The following is a 17,763-nucleotide window of genomic DNA, read 5'->3' on the forward strand; positions in this document are numbered from 1 at the left end:
GCCAGTTAATATTGTCCCACAGGTCAGTGATGCTGTGTTCATTTTTGCTTTTAAGTCTTTTAAAACATTTTTTTTCTCAGTTTCATTTGGGATTATTTTTTAATGTTATTTTTCTAACTGAAGAATACAATGTTGACATACAACGTTACATTAGTTTCAGGTATACAACACAGTAATTTGACAATTCTGTACATTACACGTTCACCATGGTAAGTGCAGTTGCCATCTGTCACCGTACAATGTTATTACAGTGTTATTGATTATATTCCTTGTGTTTTATGTTTCATCTCCATGACTATTTTATAACTGATAGATTGTACCTCTTGATCCCCCTCACGTATTTCATTCATCCCCCCTCCCCACTCAGTTCCCTCTGGCATCTACCAGTTTGTACTCTGTATTTATGAATCTTTAAAAAAATTTTTGTTCAATGTTTATTTATTTTGAGGGGGGGCGCATACAGCATCAGTAGGGGAGGGGCAGAGAGAGAGGAGAGAAAGAATCCCAGGCAGGCTCAACGCTGTCGGCACAGAGCCTGATGTGGGGTTCAAATTCCTGAAACTGAGATTGTGACCTGAGCTGAGATCAAGAATTAGAGGCTTAACTGACTGAGGCACCAAGGCACCCTTGTACTTATGAATGTTTTTAAAAATATGGACTACGTCACAAATTTGTGTCATCCTTGTGCAGGGGTTATGCTAATCTTCTCTCTGTTGTTCCAATTTTAGTGCATGTGCTGCCAGAGTGAGCAGTGAGATCGTTTGTATTGCTGCATTTTCAAGTTCAGTGATATTTTCTTCTGCAATGTGTAATCTGCTATTAATCTTATCAAGTGTGTATTTACTCTCAGATGTCGTAGTTTTATCTGATCTCATTAATCTCATTGTAGTTTAAAAATTTTTTTTTAAATGTTTATTTTTGAGAGAGAGAGAGAGAACACGAGCGGGGGAGGGACACAGAGAGGGAGACTTAGAATCTGAAGCAGGCTCCAACCTCTGAGCTGTCAGTACAGAGCCCAACGTGGGCTCGAACTCATGAACTGCGAGATCAGAACCTGAGCTGAAGTCGGATGTTCAACTGACTGAGCCACCCAGGCACCCTAACTCATTGTAGTTTTAATCATAAATTCAGTATGATCTTTTTTATATCTTCAAGGTTTTACTTAGCATGTTCAATCTTACAGTTTTTTGAACACATGGAATGCAATTATAATACTCATTTTAATGTTCTTGTCTGCTCATTCCATCCTCTGTGTTAGCACTGAGTCTTTTGATTTATCGATTTTGCTTCTCATTGTGTATAGTTATTTTTGCCCTTATTTAATGCCCACTAATTTAAAAAAAAATTTTTTTTTTAACGTTTATTTATTTTTGAGACAGAGAGACAGAGCATGAATGGGGGAGGGTCAGAGAGAGGGAGACACAGAATCTGAAACAGGCTCCAGGCTCTGAGCTGTCAGCACAGAGCCCGATGCGGGGCTCGAACTCATGGACCACGAGATCATGACCTGAGCCGAAGTCAGCCGCTTAACTGACTGAGCCACACAGGCGCCCCTATGCCCGCTAATTTTTGATTGGATGACAGACATGCGATGTTTCACCTTGTTGGGTGCTTGAAAATTTTATGTTTCTTATAGTCGAATTTTGTTATGGAATGTGGTTATAAATTATTTGGATACAGTTTGATCCTTTCACTTTTTGTTTTTGGTATTTATTAGTCAGTACCAGAGTAGCATTTAGCCTAGGGATAATTATTTTCTACTTCTGAGGCAAGACCATTCTAAATCTTCTACCCAATGCCCCCAGGAATTATGAGGGTTTGTAGTCTGGCTCTTGATAACCAGTATGTTCTCAGTCCTTTCTGACTGTCTATTCTTTTCTCTCTAATCTTTCTCTTGGCTTCCCTCTCCTCCCCCACCATCATCTGGTAGTCTCATTCCATGCATACTCTGCTTAATACTGAATGGAATCTTCATGCAATTCTCTGGAGTTTTCTCATGCTTATCTCTTCTCTTTTGATACTCTGCCCTGTGAAATTTTGTGTCTGTTTTCCGGTCTATCAGACATGTCTCCTCATCTCAGGGAATGTACTGGGCTCACCCCCAGGTTCCCTTGCCTGTGCTTCAGCCTGAAAAGTCTCTCAAGGAAATCAATTGGGACAATCACAGACAGAATCTTGTTTCTCATGTCGTCTTCATAGCCCAGTGTCCAATGTCTTTAAAACCTTTTTTTCAAATATTTTCTTCAGGTTCTTATCTTTTTAGTTGATACTGTAAATTCAGGGTTTTTTTTAAGTTCATTTTGGGCAGAATTGGAAGTCACAGATTCACTGAAAAAAAAGCAGGCATCAAGTTGTTTTATAGATTTTGATTTTATACAGATTGTCTGTTAGTAGAGCAGAAGTTATGGGTTGTAGCTAGTAAAATAATTTATAAGTCTAACCAGAAATTGTTCACTAAGGAAGAGATCTATATGACAAATAGCATAAAAGAGTTAGATAGTTTGTTGTGGTTCTTATTGATTATTTCATCTTGTGAGTATCTGCATCTATTTTTATATTACATCTCTACTTTAGCCATGATTTTTGAAATGAGAATTTTGATGTGAACAAAATACTTTTGTACATTGAAACCTATATAACTTCCAGAAGCACAGATTTGTTATTTCTTTGTACAGAAAAAGCTGCACACAATTAGCAAGCCTGTTAGGTATGGTTTTCCTATAATTAGTGATAACACCTGACTTAATTCAAAACTTCACTCTAACATAGTAACATTGTGAAAGCACAAGGAACTGAGTTGATTTTTGCAATATGTAACAAATATTTTTGGGTTGAAAATTAGAACATATCATGGGCATGGTAATTAACACTATAAATTGTATCAAGTCCTTATGCTCAAGACATAGACATTTTAGGGACACCTGGGTGGGTCAGTCAGTTAAGCATCCCACTTGTGATTTCAGCACAGGTCTTGATTTCACTATTTCACTGTTTCTAGGATTGAGCCCTGTGTGTTGGGCTCTATGCTGATAGCACTTGGGATTCTCTCTCCCTCTCTCTGCCCCTTCCCTGTTTGCACTCTCTCCCCTTCTCTCTCTCTCAAAAATAAATAAACATTAAAAAAAAAAAAGGAAGACATTTTAGCACCTTTGCCTGTGAATTTACTGTTAAACCTCACAGTCATAACTTATCCATGTTGTGGTCAGGAAAGCCACTATTGGAGAAATGGACTTGGTCATTGTCATCTTAGGGCAGGTACACCCTTGCCTTAAGTTTACACTGAAGATTGAAGACTTGGGCTTTTAGTTTTATATTAAATCCCATCTCAGTAGGTTTAATGATTTTCTGAAAGAGTATTCAAAATTAGTTATTCAAAAACATATGAAATGTATCCAAGCAGTTCATCTTTTTTTTTTTTTTTTTTTTTTTAACATTTATCTATTATTCAGAGACAGAGAGAGATAGACGGTTAGCAGGGGAGGGGCAGAGAGAGAGGGAGACACAGAATCTGGAGCAGGCTCCAGGCTCTGAGCTGTCACCACAGAGCCCGATGCAGGGCTTGAACTCACAAACCGAGAGATCGTGACCTGAGCCAAAGTCGGACGCTTAACTGACTGAGCCACCCAGGTGCCCCAAGCAGTTCATCATTTGTAACACATGTATATTACAGTGAAGGATGCCAGTAGTTGGAGAAATTGTGGGCATGGGGAAAGGAGGTATATGGAACTCTTTGTACTTTCCTCTCAGTGTTGCTGTGAACTTAAAAATTACCAAGTGAATAAAGTTCATTAATTAAAAAAGACATAATTTATATATTCCTAATAAAACTATCATTGGGAAAATCATTTTACAACAAAGAGTTTTGCCCCCTTTCTCATGCTGCCAGTAATCAGAAATGAAAGCAATAACCTACAATACATATGCAAAATTTAGAAGTTGAAGTATAGAGTCCCCCAAATGTTCCCTGATGTCCATGCTTATAAAAATGAACCACATTATTCAATTAGACTGGTTCAATTTACAGTATTGGGGAGAAAGGAACATGTGAATTGAAGTTGTTGAACTACAGTGAAATTTGATGCTGAAACTGAATTTAAGCATTTTATAAATTTTTAAGAGATGTTACCTAAATATTAAGACCATTGTGCAAATAATATATTCAAGTTTTGAAGTGTATGTGTAAACAGACATAGTTTTTTGTTATGAAACTGAGTGAAGTTAAATATTGTGCCATTTAAAGGATTTAAGAATAAGTTGTGTGCTATGTATCACATTGTGAAATACAAAACTAGCTGTCACCATGTTAGCCCACAAAAATTACAGATTTTGTTTTTCAAATACACAGGCAACAATACCCAATAACCAAAAATAATTGATTAACAATTTTTAAACTTTCTAACATTTAGTTTTTGTTTTTAAATGTTATATGTTTATTTTTGATAGAGGAAGAGAGAGAGAGAGAGAGAGAGAGAGAGAGAGAGAGAGAGAATGAATGAGGGGCAAAGAGAGAGGGAGGGAGAGAATCCCAAGCAGGCTCTGCACTGTCAGCTCAGAGCGTGACGTGGAGCTTGAACTCCCGAACCTTGAGATCATGACAGGAATCAAAGTTGAATGCTCAACTGACTGAGCCACCCAGGGACCTACCCCCTAACATTTAGTTGTTAAAATTTAGATTTGACAATATAATCTAAGGTTGTATATATATCATATATTATTTCATGTGCTAAAGCCGTATTTTCAGCGGTGTGATAGAGTCAGTTTATGCTGTCTCTTGAGGATCAATTTTTAAATATTCAGGATTTTTAAAAATTGTAGTAAGAATACTTAAAATGAGATCTACCCTCTTAACATATTTTTCAAGTGTACAATATAGTATTATTGATTATGAGCATAATGCTGTACAGCAGGTCTCTGGAACTTACTCATCTTGCATAACTGAAACTTTATACCTGTTGACCAGGATAGCTCTCCATTTCCACCTTCTTTCAGTCCCTGGAAACCAGCATTTTACTCTCTCTTTCTATGAGTTTGACTTTTTAGATACCTCATGTAAGTTGCCTCATGCAGTAATTGTCCTCTACCGACTTATGTCACTTAGCATGATGTCTTGACCTAGTTGTTAACCATTAGTAGCTTGAAGGAGCCAATGGTAGGAATATTTATAGCACATAAAATGGAAAACACCAGAAATCAGGTTTTTGTTTTGTTTTGTTTTGTTTCCAGAGAGCTAGTTTACCAATACATTTCTAAATACTTGACTGAAAGTACTTCTGATGGTTGTTTTTGATTTTTTTCTTACACCTCGCCAGAGTCTTTCATTTATATTACTCTGTCAGGTTCCTGTAGGCATTTGGGGTTCTGATCTTCGACTAGAGGAAAACACAGATATTTCACCAGGCAGGTCAGAGAGAGCTGGGAGCACTGCTCCCAGCTGATTGATGACCATGGACATTTGCTTCAGTTTGGTCTTTTCCCACCTGGAAATCCACCAGGGCATTTGTGCCACAGAGTCAGGGCAGGCTCCAAATCTATACCTGCCATTTCAGGAGAGTAAGATAGTCCAGGAGAGTATGAATTTTAAGGCATTGATGAACCAGCAGCCATCAAAGAAAGACCCTGACATATAGAGACTCTGGAAGCAGGCAGATTCAGCTTCCTAAGGGGAAAAGGATAGTGAAGGCTGAGTTTGCTGAGGAGCAGTATTCATTCATTCTCTGCTGGACACAACTTCAGTGCTTATTTTTGGACACACATGCATCTATCTTTGGGCACACATGCACCTTTAGGACCTGATCAATTTTATGCAGAACATCTGTTATTCTTCCCAGATGGAGGTTGAAGATAAATGGCTTGCCGCACTCAGAAGAAAAAAAAATCTCTCATAAAAACTCAAAAGAAATGCATCAACTTCCATGGCTGGTGCTGAGATAGATCTGTGAAGAGAAGAAACCTCCCAGACAGTGATTGTAGGGGAAGGTTTAGGGCAGGAGGACACCTGGATCATAGGTTTCTGGACTCCACGGGCAGAGGAGGTCACGGTAGCAGCAGTCTGTTCCAGAGGTGTTGTTCTAGGGTAATTAATTATTCTGGTGGAGAGTTTGTATTCCCTTAGAATAGAAAGAAACCATGTGGTGGATCACCAAAGCATGGTTTACTATGAAGCCAGAGAAGTGTAAGCTTACATTGGAGATGCTGTAGGAGTGATTCAGATGTTCATATGCTTTTGTGGAGTTTGAAATAGTTGGCTATTTTAAGTGCGTTTGACTGAGATCACTGCCCCTTTCTAGTAAAACTTCTCTTCCACCATGCTTCCTGTTCTCGCAGGTGGTGACCATAGACATTTATGGGGCCCTTCTAAGGGGACATTGTGTTGGAGATATTCGAACTGCAATTTGAAAGGGCATTTAGAATATTTCCATATAACAGAAAACAATTTCACTTGGTTATTAATAATCCCCAGGGTTGTTTATTAAGCCAAAATGTATTTTGAATTATTTGTCCAATGGTCTTTAATAAAGTTAACACTCAGTAATATTTTTTATCAGGAAAACTCAGAAATAAAATAATATGTTTGAAAATATTATCTAAGTAGCAAAATAACTCCCAGGTAAATACCTGGATGTCTTGAGCGAGTGTTTAGACACAGGGCTTCCTGATCTTGTGAGAGCGCTGAGCGTTGATAGGGGGGCCAAATTTCTCTGTGTGAAATACTTGAGATTATGGAGGTAAGAGATGCATATTTCGAGTCTGGTTTAGTTTTGTTAATTGAGGAAGACAGGAGAAAAGACAATGTGTTGTAATTGAATATATGAGGAGAACTTTTATAAAGGCTGGCAATTTGGAAGCTGTAAAGGAAAAGATAGATATATGTGACTGTACACATTGCATATGTATTTTTTTGCATGCCAAAGATATCATAATGTGAAAACTTAAGGAATATATTGGGAAATACCCTATCATAATATGAGAGGTGAATGGACAATATCAATAAAGTGCAAAATATAAAATGGTGGGAACTAAAAGATAAATAATCCCATGAAAAAAATGAACAATGAATATTTTTAAAAAATCCAGTTTATGGTGAAGACCATGGCTGGTAAACTTCCACTCAGTCTCACTGTGTTTGGAAAAATGAGAATGTAAGTAACAGTGAGCATTCATTTCACCTCCATGAGATTGGCAGGTAGTTAAATTAGTGATAATTCCTTTTGCTGGCATGGATGCTGGAGAAAAGTGTATACTCGTGTAATTTTACTAGAAATATGAGTTATTACATCCTTTTAAGTGAGCAATTTAGTGAGATCTAGAAAATTTAAATATACACATAAACTTTGACCCAGCATTAAAGCTCTTGTGAATCTATTCTAAATAAGTTAGAATATTAGGGACTTGTGCATATGTGTGCAACTGCTATGCAGTTGGCAATGACAACAAATTGAAAATGAAATTAATGTCACCTAAGGAGGAGAATGATTGAATAAACTGTGGTACATTTATTGCACAGAATGTTATGCATTTGTTATAAGGAGTGGGTTAGAGCTTTACCCATTGGCCAGCATAAATTTCCATGATGTATTGTTATCTAAGGAATGGAAATTGCAGAAATGTATATAAAACATGATCACATTAAAAATAAACAGAGTCAAAGAGCCCTTTGATTTTATTTTATATGCATAGAATAATATGGAAATAAACACGTAGGGTTATTTGTGTTGGTTATTTGATATGTGTTGTTCAGGCAAAGGAAAGAAGGGAGAGGCCAAAATAAGACTATAAGAAACAGGAAGTTCCCAGATTAGATAAAGGACATGATATAGGATTCAATTCATACAAAAGTTATACCTATATATGTGTAAAAATGTGTGTACATGAGAGAAAGGGGAGATGTTTTAAAATATGGTCACTATGGAGTGCCTGGGTGGCTCAGTCATTTAGGTGTCTGACTCTTGATCTCAGCTCAGGTCATGATCCCACAATTTGTGGGACTGAGCCCCACATAGTGCTCAACGCCCTGTGTTCTCTCTCTCTCCCTCTTTCTCTGCCTCTCTCCTACTCGCTCTCTCCCAAAACAAATAAATAAAAATAAATAAAAAATAAAACATGGTCATTATTATGACTTAAATTTAACTTCCCCAAATTCACAGGGGAAGCCCTAACTCCCGTGTGACTGTATTTGGTAATAGAGTCTTTAAGGAGGTGAGTAAGGTTAAATGAGCTCACAAGGGTCGGGCCCTGATCCAAGAAGAGAAGATAATATCAGGGGTTTGTGTGCACAGAGAAAGGGCCATGTGAAGCCCCAACAAGGGGGTAGCCATCTGTAAGCCTCAGCGGCCTTGGAAGAAACCTAACCTACCAATATCTTGATCTTGGAATTCAGCTTCCAGAATCCTGAGAAACGAATTTCTGCTCTTCAAGTCACCTGGTCTGTACTGCGTTGTTATGGCAGGCCCTCGCAAGCTCCTAGTACTGCCATCAAATTGTTTAATGTGAATTACCTCATCATTTCAGGTGACTTTGTCCTTTTTTCCTCTGATGTGTCTATGCTATGTGATTTTCTTTTCCACAGTGAGAAAAAATTACTTCTAGAGCTATTATTTTTTTTAAAAATTTTTAATGTTTATTTATTTTTGACAGAGACAGAGTGTGAGTTGGGGAGGGGCAGAGAGAGGGAGACACAGAATTCCAAGCAGGTTCCAGGCTCTGAGCTGTCAGTACAGAGCTCAAAGCAGGGCTTGAATTCACGACTGTGAGATCATGACCTGAGCCAAAGTCGGACGCTTTGAGCCACCCAGGCACTCCTGGAGCTATTATTTTTAAAATGAGATTTTTGAAATAAATAATTTTAAAAAATAAGATAAGAAGGAATAGAAGGTAGTAGGCACTGGAATCAAAAAGGTCCATGCCACCTGACCAAATTCAGCAAAATGGAAAACTAAAGTTATGTCTCATATAGTGTTGGAAAGGGGCAGAAGCACCCCACGGGAGCCTAGGAAGAAAGTGTATAGACAGTGAGGAGATAACAGCTGCTCAGAGGAAAACAGAGATGCAGAATCAGATAGCCCTGGAGGAAATTAAAAGAACTTTTAGCTTTTGTGAACTGGTGGTACCTTATTACTGTTTTCAGACTTCCATGAAATTTCACATATCTTTCTAAGATATTTCTTTTTCTGATAACTTGAGTTGAATATCTGCCTTGGGACCCAATGTCTACTAGAAAAATATACAAGATTTGCTCTGTTTTGTTACAGAGAAATCTGATTGCCATTGCTTACAAAGTTTTATCCCCATTGTTGCCTAACACCCCATCAAAGAACAAGGGCTCCAGGATCTGAGAAGTTCTCCCATGTACAGAATGTACTTCCTCTCCACCATTGCTGTGAAGCTATCATTATAACCTATTTGGTCTTGAGCTTGTGGTAAGATGAAAGGGGAGAGACAACCACCCAATTGAAAGATAAACTGAAGCCAATCATTATTTGAAAAAAAAAAAATGTGGTTGAAGAAAAGATATCACAACTGAGGTATTTTGCCACATTTGCAGAATAAAAGCTACAGTCAGCACCATCACTGTTGCCTTGATGAACTATAGTGAGATCAGCATTTGACTTCGGGTTTTGTTGAATTCATCAAGGGCTTGATGTCATTGTTACCTAGTTTGTTTCTTAAGGAAGCTCCTGTTTTCTGCTTCATTACCTCTGATTTATCTTGCAGGGTCTCCTGGACTAAAGCACCTTTGCTAAGATTCTCTCCCTGCTCAAGAGCCTAAAATGGCTCACAGTCTTTGGTGTCCTTTGATGGGTTTGCCAGTTTGATGGGTTTGTCCTTTCGTGCTTAGTTTATCCATTAGTTCTTCAGCAACTGCTGTTGAAATTGGGCCACACTTTGCTACTCTCTTCACATAGCTTTAGCATTTTACCTTTACATTTCATGTGCTGTTTATAGGAGTCTCTTCCCCTACTAGTTTCACTTGTGTGAATTCTTCCCTGCTTTGTGGTCAACTTCATGTCTTTCCCTTACTCTGAAGTATTTTCTGATCTATCTCGTGATTAAGCCAACACCTACTTTTGACTTTCTCACATACTCAGAATTTATTTCACACAGTTTAGTTGGACATTTGGTTGTAAAAATAAGAGAGCCTGTTCAGAATGCTGTTGTGGGGAAACAAACCAAAAAAACTCCATGCGGGGATGAAAACCTATAGATGGGCTACTTATTGCTCTCAAAACCACAGCTTGTGATGTACTCAAGTAGTCAAATGAATGCTACTGAAGTTCCCTGATTTTTTTGCCAGAGGGAAGGGAAGTGATGGTATTCTGACTACAAACAGCTATAAATACTAGATCCTTAAAATGGTTCTATTATCATACACACTCTTGAAGAAGACTGTGTCCTCAGGGTCAAATTGTGTTGACTGCACGTTGAGTAGGAGTCCCAAAGTACTTAAAAATTTCTCTGTTCTTTGAAAGCCTTAGGTGTGATTAGCTCCCTTCCTGAAACCAAACTCTTCAATATAAAATCTAAAAAACAGGGAAGGATTTCCATCCTCATAAAACTTAAATAACAACCAAAACTAACCATTTTTGATAAAATTTGGCCGAATATAGAAGCATAGCTCCAGTTGAGAAAGGAGGCTGAAATCTGATTGTAAGGCTTCTTATTTTTTTCATTTACATGTACATTTCTCTAAATACACCTTACTGTATCCTAAAGGGAAGAGACGGAAATAAACTGAAAATAACAATATGTTAGACAATTTGGAGATGCAAGCAAAGACAAATGAACAAAAAGTAAATAATCCTATGTGTCTGAACTTGTTAACTGCGGGACTTGCCTGTGAGTTATGGGATCACACACTGACCTGACTTTTTGCCAAGGAGAGGGGAGAACAGATTGGGGCATACATCTTTGTAAGCCATATGGGACTGTACACCCCAAAGCAGATGCTTGTTTTCCCATAACCTAGTATCAAAATGGGGCCCAACATGTGGGAGACCCTCAATAAATGCCAATTTATTGAATGCCAATAAACTGAATTCTTATTGTAGGCCTAACATGAGATATGTGCAAGCATATACATGATTGATACTAAACTGGTGTGATTTGATAAGGCTGCATAGATTGTTTATGGCTTTTGTTCCTTCATATTCTCATTGGTTCATTCTGATTGGGCAGCCAATAGGTTGTACTCCATTATTATTATTTTTTTTTTTTTACTATCACCCCCATGCACAAACACTACTCACATACCATACCTCCACTTTTCAGATGAGTTACCATAACACACAGTCTTCTACCTTAAGAACAATACTGCCAGCCCACACCATGTACTACACCATGTACTACAGAGCATCTCTATATACCCCCCAGCCAAACATGAGCACCCAGTGAAACCCTAATATAAAACTCCCTTTAACATATTCACCATTTACAAAGATTACAGACTATAGAGTCCATCCAGTAAACAAGATCATTTGGCTTAAGTAGTTATTGAGTATTTACTATAAATCACCTATGCATAACATACATATATTATTTAGAAAAAAACCCAAAAAACATTTTTGTCCTCTGTGCTTGCTGGTGTGTGTGCTTGTGTGTGTGTGTGTGTGTGTGTGTGTGTGTGTGTGTGTGTGTTTGTGTGGTGTGATTGGGGAAGCAACTGGGAGACAGATGCAGATTTGAGGAATTACTGACTGCCTCTTTAGAAAACATGTAACTTGAGTCCATTGCAACTAATGTCCAAGGATCAACACTGCAATATGGATTCTTGTTGTATTAGGAAATAGTAATGAAGCCATTTCTGAAATATGTCTGAATGAAAGGAGCACTATCTTTCGTGGTTCTGATATAGAATGTGACTTATGGCCATGATCATAAATTCTGTAGAATTAGTCAAAGGAATCCAGTGTTCTTCATGAACTTGAAATCATGTTTTTCTGGATTGTCTTTGCTCAAGAGTCTAAAGTGGCTCCTTCTTCTTGTTTCTGTTTAATGGCTAATGACCCCTAATGGTACCCTTTAATACATTAATATAGAAGTAGATATATATGCACTTGCCAAAGCCCTCTTTGAAGTACAAAATTTGGCTTTGTTTTGAAGAACAGTTACTGAAATTATTGCAGAGATCTATGAGTTTTTTCAAGGCCGCATAGAAACTTTTTTGACTATAGTAAACCACATCTACCCCAGGGTGGATATGGCACTCAATGTATTTTACTCTCATTCTTCTAGAGATACAAACTGTTTTAGAGACAACATCAGAAACTAATACTTAGATAACACTATTGTAAGTACTTTAGATTTATTAACTAGTTTTTTAAATGTTTTTATTTATTTTGAGAAAAAGAGAGACAGAGTGCAAGCAGGGGAGGGCAGAGAGAGGGAGACACTGAATCTGAAGCAGGCTCCAGGCTTGGACAGTCAGCACAGAGCCTGATGCAGGGCTCGAACTCGTGAATCTCAAGATCACGATCTGAGCTGAAGCTGGACGCTTAACTGACTGAGCCCCCCAGGTGCCCCCGATATATTAACTAATTTAATCCCACAAATAATCCAAATCATTTGTCCCCCAGTTGATTCAGGAAGTAAGTACTGTTTTACAGGGGACAAGATTAAAGCTCACAGAAGTTAAACAAATTGATCAGAGAGACACAAGTACTAAGCCCTGAGTCATGACATAAACCACAGGTTGTAGAGTCTGTGATCTTAACCCAAAAATGAATGTCCTGAGTCAGTATAATTATGAAAGTTGTGCTGGAATACTGGGAATCAGATGCTTTCTCATTTTGTGGGCTTCGTGTGTCGCTGGGATGCAGACCTAGAGATGCTAGGAGCCACTTTGCCATTTCTTTGAGAGGCTGTTGAGACTAGTAACAGAGACATAGACACAGGAGATAGATTCCACCATGTTATTTGAAGCTGATATCCCCTTGGAATTTTCAGTTCCATGAGTCATTAAGCCTTTTTTTTTTTAACCTTAAATTATTTAAGTCAGCTTAAATTGGATTCCTGTCTGTCACATATAGTTGGGAGTCCTAATCAATAGATGTGTGCTTAAATTTGATCCTAATAATGGGGTATTGAGATTTGAGGGGGTATTGAGGGTCAGGAATGAAAAATAAAAAATGTGAAAAAGAAAAATTAAAAGAAAAAATGTGTAGTAAACCTGTTCAAGGCCACATTATGAAAGTAGCTGTACCCACTCCAGACACACGAGAGTCTGGGCTATAATTGTTCAGTGGGGTTCATTTAGTTTGGGTTTCAAACTGTAATGATATGTGAAGTGGTTCTTTATTTTTTAAGTTAGAAAAAGAAGAAATTCTAATAAACAAGTCTATTACCGTGCTAATAAGTAACAGGAGGAACTTTAGTCCTGAAAAGAGGGAACATTTCTATGTCTTGAGTGTTGAATGTCCCAAACATTATTCTAAATGCTTTCATGTATTTTATTATTTAAGTGTCCCAACACAGTGGAGAGGAAGATACTTTCCATGTGTGGAGATAGAGGTTTGGGATGTTAATGGATCCATAGTGAAGGTGAAGGTGTTCTACTTGTAGCTGACACTTGGTCAGAAAACCAAATGACTTATCCCTGATTACCTCAGTCCTTTCTGCCTCTACATGAAAGTCTAATACAGCTTGATACTCCGTCCCTGCAGCAGCCAGGAGTGGGCATATGACACTTGATGCCAATGAAACTTCAGCAGAACTCTCTTTGGGAGTTCTGAAAATTACTGAGAGGAACATACGCATCTGATGCCTTCCCGTTCCCTCTTATATTTTGTAGTGAACATGGGCTCAATTCCTGGGACTTAGCAGCTACTTTACAACTATGATGGGAGAAGCAAATTCTTGAAAGGATGGTAGGATATAAAGATAGAAGGTCTCTCTCTAGAGACCTCTCTCTAGAGACCTTCTCTCTATCTTTATATCCTACCATCCATAGAAGGTCTCTCTATATCTTACCATCAGAGATTGCCTACCTCCATATTTTTTTGTAGGCTAGATGATTAAATCTTTTTATTGATTATCCCATTATCACTTGCAGCCCACCATTAATTTATGGGTATTTTCTTATTTCCCACCAAATGTACTTCTAATATATAGACCCTAGATAGACCCATGGCTAAAGCCCATGCTGTTTTTCTTATAATACAATATTTTTTCACCAATGCTTTCTTGCTTCTTCTTCAATGCATATGGATACAGTTCACCAGTATCTTACTTGAACATGATTATATATAAAATAAATCTGAGTTTAGTATATATGTGCTTTATATCTATATATACAATATATAATATTTTTGAGCACGTAAAACCTATGCTAGCTAAATTTGAATTACCTTATCATTTCTTCAAACTGTTGCACTTAATTTCTCCCTTTGAGTCTCTTCTTCCTCTTTCCCAGTCTTGTCTTCCCACTTGTAACATATAGGAGTATGCAGTCAGGCCCAAGGACTACTGGCTTCAGTGTTTTAAGATTGATGCTACTTTTCTGTTGTTTCAGTTGAAAAAGAGTGTGATGATAAGATTGTTTTGTGCCAATATGGAGTTTCTGTATAAAAAAAAAGCCTTTTAACAAGATCCAAAATTATCTATGAAATGAAAGACTAACGACAGGACCCAAAGCCTGTGACCTCCTAGCTCTTGTTACACTTATTTCACACTTTTAAAGAAGCAGTTCATTTATTCTTCAAACACCTTAAGGCTTTCAGCAGTAAATAAAGAAAGCACAACAGATTTTTACTCAAAGATTGCAAATCCCTCATGTATTTCTTTACATGTTCCTTCTTTATTTCAATTTTTAAAAGCTCGACAGTAACTTAGAATCATCTCTTTTTGAAAGTATCAATTATGCAATAGTTAGAAGCAGCTTGTCATGCTTTAATAAATGAATTAACTGATTCATGCATTCAGTCATTATTTTGCGGCTCCCAACCTGATGGTTGAACCGCACACATTTGTAAGAACTGATAGTCTGCGTGTCTTAGGCAAGCGGAAGACCATGCCAAGTAGTCAGGACACAACATGGGACAAATGAGAAGGCAGTAGAAAGGATCAACAAGCAGTGAGTACTCCAAAACCAACTTACAGGGATCTGAATTTGGTAAGTAAGGGATGTAAATGTAAAATTTTACCTTCTCGCTACTGGGAAATACAGACATCTGGGAGAGCAAACTCTGGTGAGATTTCTCACCCTTACCAGATTTTTCAAGTTTTTTTCTAGGATCCTGTCTGCAGCCTCTGGAGTGAGTGGGGTTTAAAGTAGACAGTGTAACCCTTGTATCTACCAAAATTTGGCCAGACTTTTCATTAAGTGTTTTTAAGTTATTGTGACTTTTTAAAAAATGGTTATTTATTTTGAGAGAGAGAGAGATTGATTGACTGGGGCAGAGGCAGAGAGAGAGGGAGAAACAGAATCTGAAGCAGGCTCTAGGCTCTGAGCTGTCAGCCCCAATGTGGGGCTTGAACTCACAAGCTATGAGATCATGACCTGAGCTGAAGTCAGATGCTCAACTGACTAGCCACCCAGGTGCCCCTGTGACTTTTTTTTTTTTTTTTTTTTTAAAGTAAGCTCTATACCCAACGTGGGTCTTGAACTCAGCCATCCCAAGATCAAGAGTCACATGCTCTATGAACTGAGCCAACCAGGTGCCTTGACATTTTATTAACTTTTGATTTTAGTTTCCCCCCGGCTCTTTAAGGGAATAACTAGTATCAGTTTACTGGAGAATACACTGGAGTCCCATCAATCCTGGGAGGGGCCTGTATGGGGACCCTTCTTTGATGGTAGCTATGGGAACATCCAAGTTGGTGTCAGAAGATATGCACAAAACCTTTGAGGACAATCTTTTTTCTAGTGTCCCAGTTGATTACAAATGAGACACTGATTTCTGGGCCAGTGTTTTGATTATGGACGTGTAGGAGGTTACAACAGGAGATATCCAGGTGTTTGAGTTTACTGGCCTTGGAGCTATTGCAGTGATAAGACCACTAATGTGGTGGACTTTTGTTTATCATCCTGTGGTCTCTTCAGAGTGGAAAGGCCATTCTGAAAGAGGATTAGTAGACTCTGAATTCTCAGGCACAGGAGGATAGAGGGGAGTAGTAGGAGTCACATCAGTCTACAGTCTTGTTTGAGGTACCTCTTGTGTCTTTACTTTTTCATTAACTTTTTGAAATCTTTCAGTTAAGCTGAAATAGTTATGCTGTTTTGGAATTTTGAAGCCTTTTTGTAGCTTCTGCACACCAGTTAAAATAGGTACCCCATTTTCTTTGTTTGATTTGGGAACACTTGCTTTCAGGTGCACTTTTTTTTTTTTTTAACATTTTTTTAGTGTTAATTATTTTTGAGAGAGCTAGAGAGACAGAACACAGCTAGGAGAGGGGCAGAGAGAGAGGGAGGCACAGAATCTGAAGGAGGCTCTAGGCTCTGAGCTGTCAGCACAGAGCCTGACGTGGGGCTCGAACTTGATAACTGCGAGATCATGACCTGAGCCGAAGTCGGACGCTTTATTGACTGAGCCACCCAGGCGCCCTTCAGGTGCACTTCTTAAATGAACAATCTTGTCGAATTGGAAAATTCCTCATAATGGCCTTTGTAGTACTAGGTTGTCTTATTAAGATTTTGCCATTTTTGTAGACATCTAGAGCTTCTGGGACCACAGTTCTTAGACAGAAAGTAAGCCTTTGAGCCGGAAGGTGACGTGCCCATTTCCTTGAAACTGGAAGATCACGGTTGTTTAGCTAGGCCTTGGATCTCTTGAAGCCAAATAGATACAAAACAGGGGTGTGAATTGGGGGTTTTGTGGTGTGTTACAGTGTACCTTGTTGCACAGAAGTTTTCTTGAGGTTGGTGGGTGACCTAATGTCAATCTAACCCCTTCCATGACTGACTTACCCTCGCCCTGAGGTCTTAGAGTTAGGTGATGAGCTCTCTGACGACTTCTAAGTGCTTAACCCATGCCCACCAATTTTGTGGCTTTGGTTTCTGAGGTTCCTGTTAGCCACAGCTCAGTTATTTCTTTCACGAGGACATTACAGTGGTAGATGCCCTAATGGCTTTTAATAGTCCAACTTGTGCCTACCCAGGTTTGTAGTGCCATTGATCAAAAGTTTCCGAATTTCTTGTCTTATTTCCCAAGTTCCCCCAGCACTTTGTGCTGTGGACTTACCTGGAGACTTTGTGAGTCTACTAATGGCTGCTCCCTCTTGTGAACTGACACTGTAGCTACCCTGGAACCTTTCCAGGCTCTCAGAACCTTTCCAGGAACTAGATGTTTATATATTTAATATAAATTTATATATAATATGTCTTTTCATATGCTTATTTTAATAACATTTAATATATATCTGTGTTTTATGTTATATGTATTTATATATTATTTAGACATTTACACATTTACTATGCATTTGTACTATATATTTATGTAAATATGTAAATTGGAAAGATACATATTTTTATATATTTAAATACTTATATTTAAACCATATTAATATCAATATATAAATAATACATATGTAAATAAATTGTTATATTTAAATATAAAGTTTACTTGGATTGGAGAGCTGCATGCAAGAGAGCAGAGCTCACATCCCCGTGTGACTTACCCATGGCCCTTGGTATCAAGTAGAGAAATTGTGAACTCACACCATTCAGCTGGCACCTCACCTGTGTGGCTTTTTGTCCCATAGACTGTTAGTAGTCAAGTTCAGATCCCATCCTTCATTGCCACAAACTGTTAAAAAAAATGATTAAAGAAGATG

The 17,763-nt window shown here is 38.1% G+C and overlaps 1 non-coding gene across 1 annotated transcript; it reads right to left on the reverse strand.

Moving 5' to 3' along the window:
- Positions 1-647: 647 nt before the first annotated feature.
- Positions 648-752, reverse strand: LOC122202505. The gene has a single exon (XR_006194708.1). It is a non-coding gene; the product is annotated as a U6 spliceosomal RNA (small nuclear RNA).
- Positions 753-17,763: the final 17,011 nt, after the last annotated feature.

Source organism: Panthera leo, chromosome A1 (assembly GCF_018350215.1).
Source record: "Panthera leo isolate Ple1 chromosome A1, P.leo_Ple1_pat1.1, whole genome shotgun sequence".
NCBI classification, from domain to species: Eukaryota; Metazoa; Chordata; class Mammalia; order Carnivora; family Felidae; genus Panthera; species Panthera leo.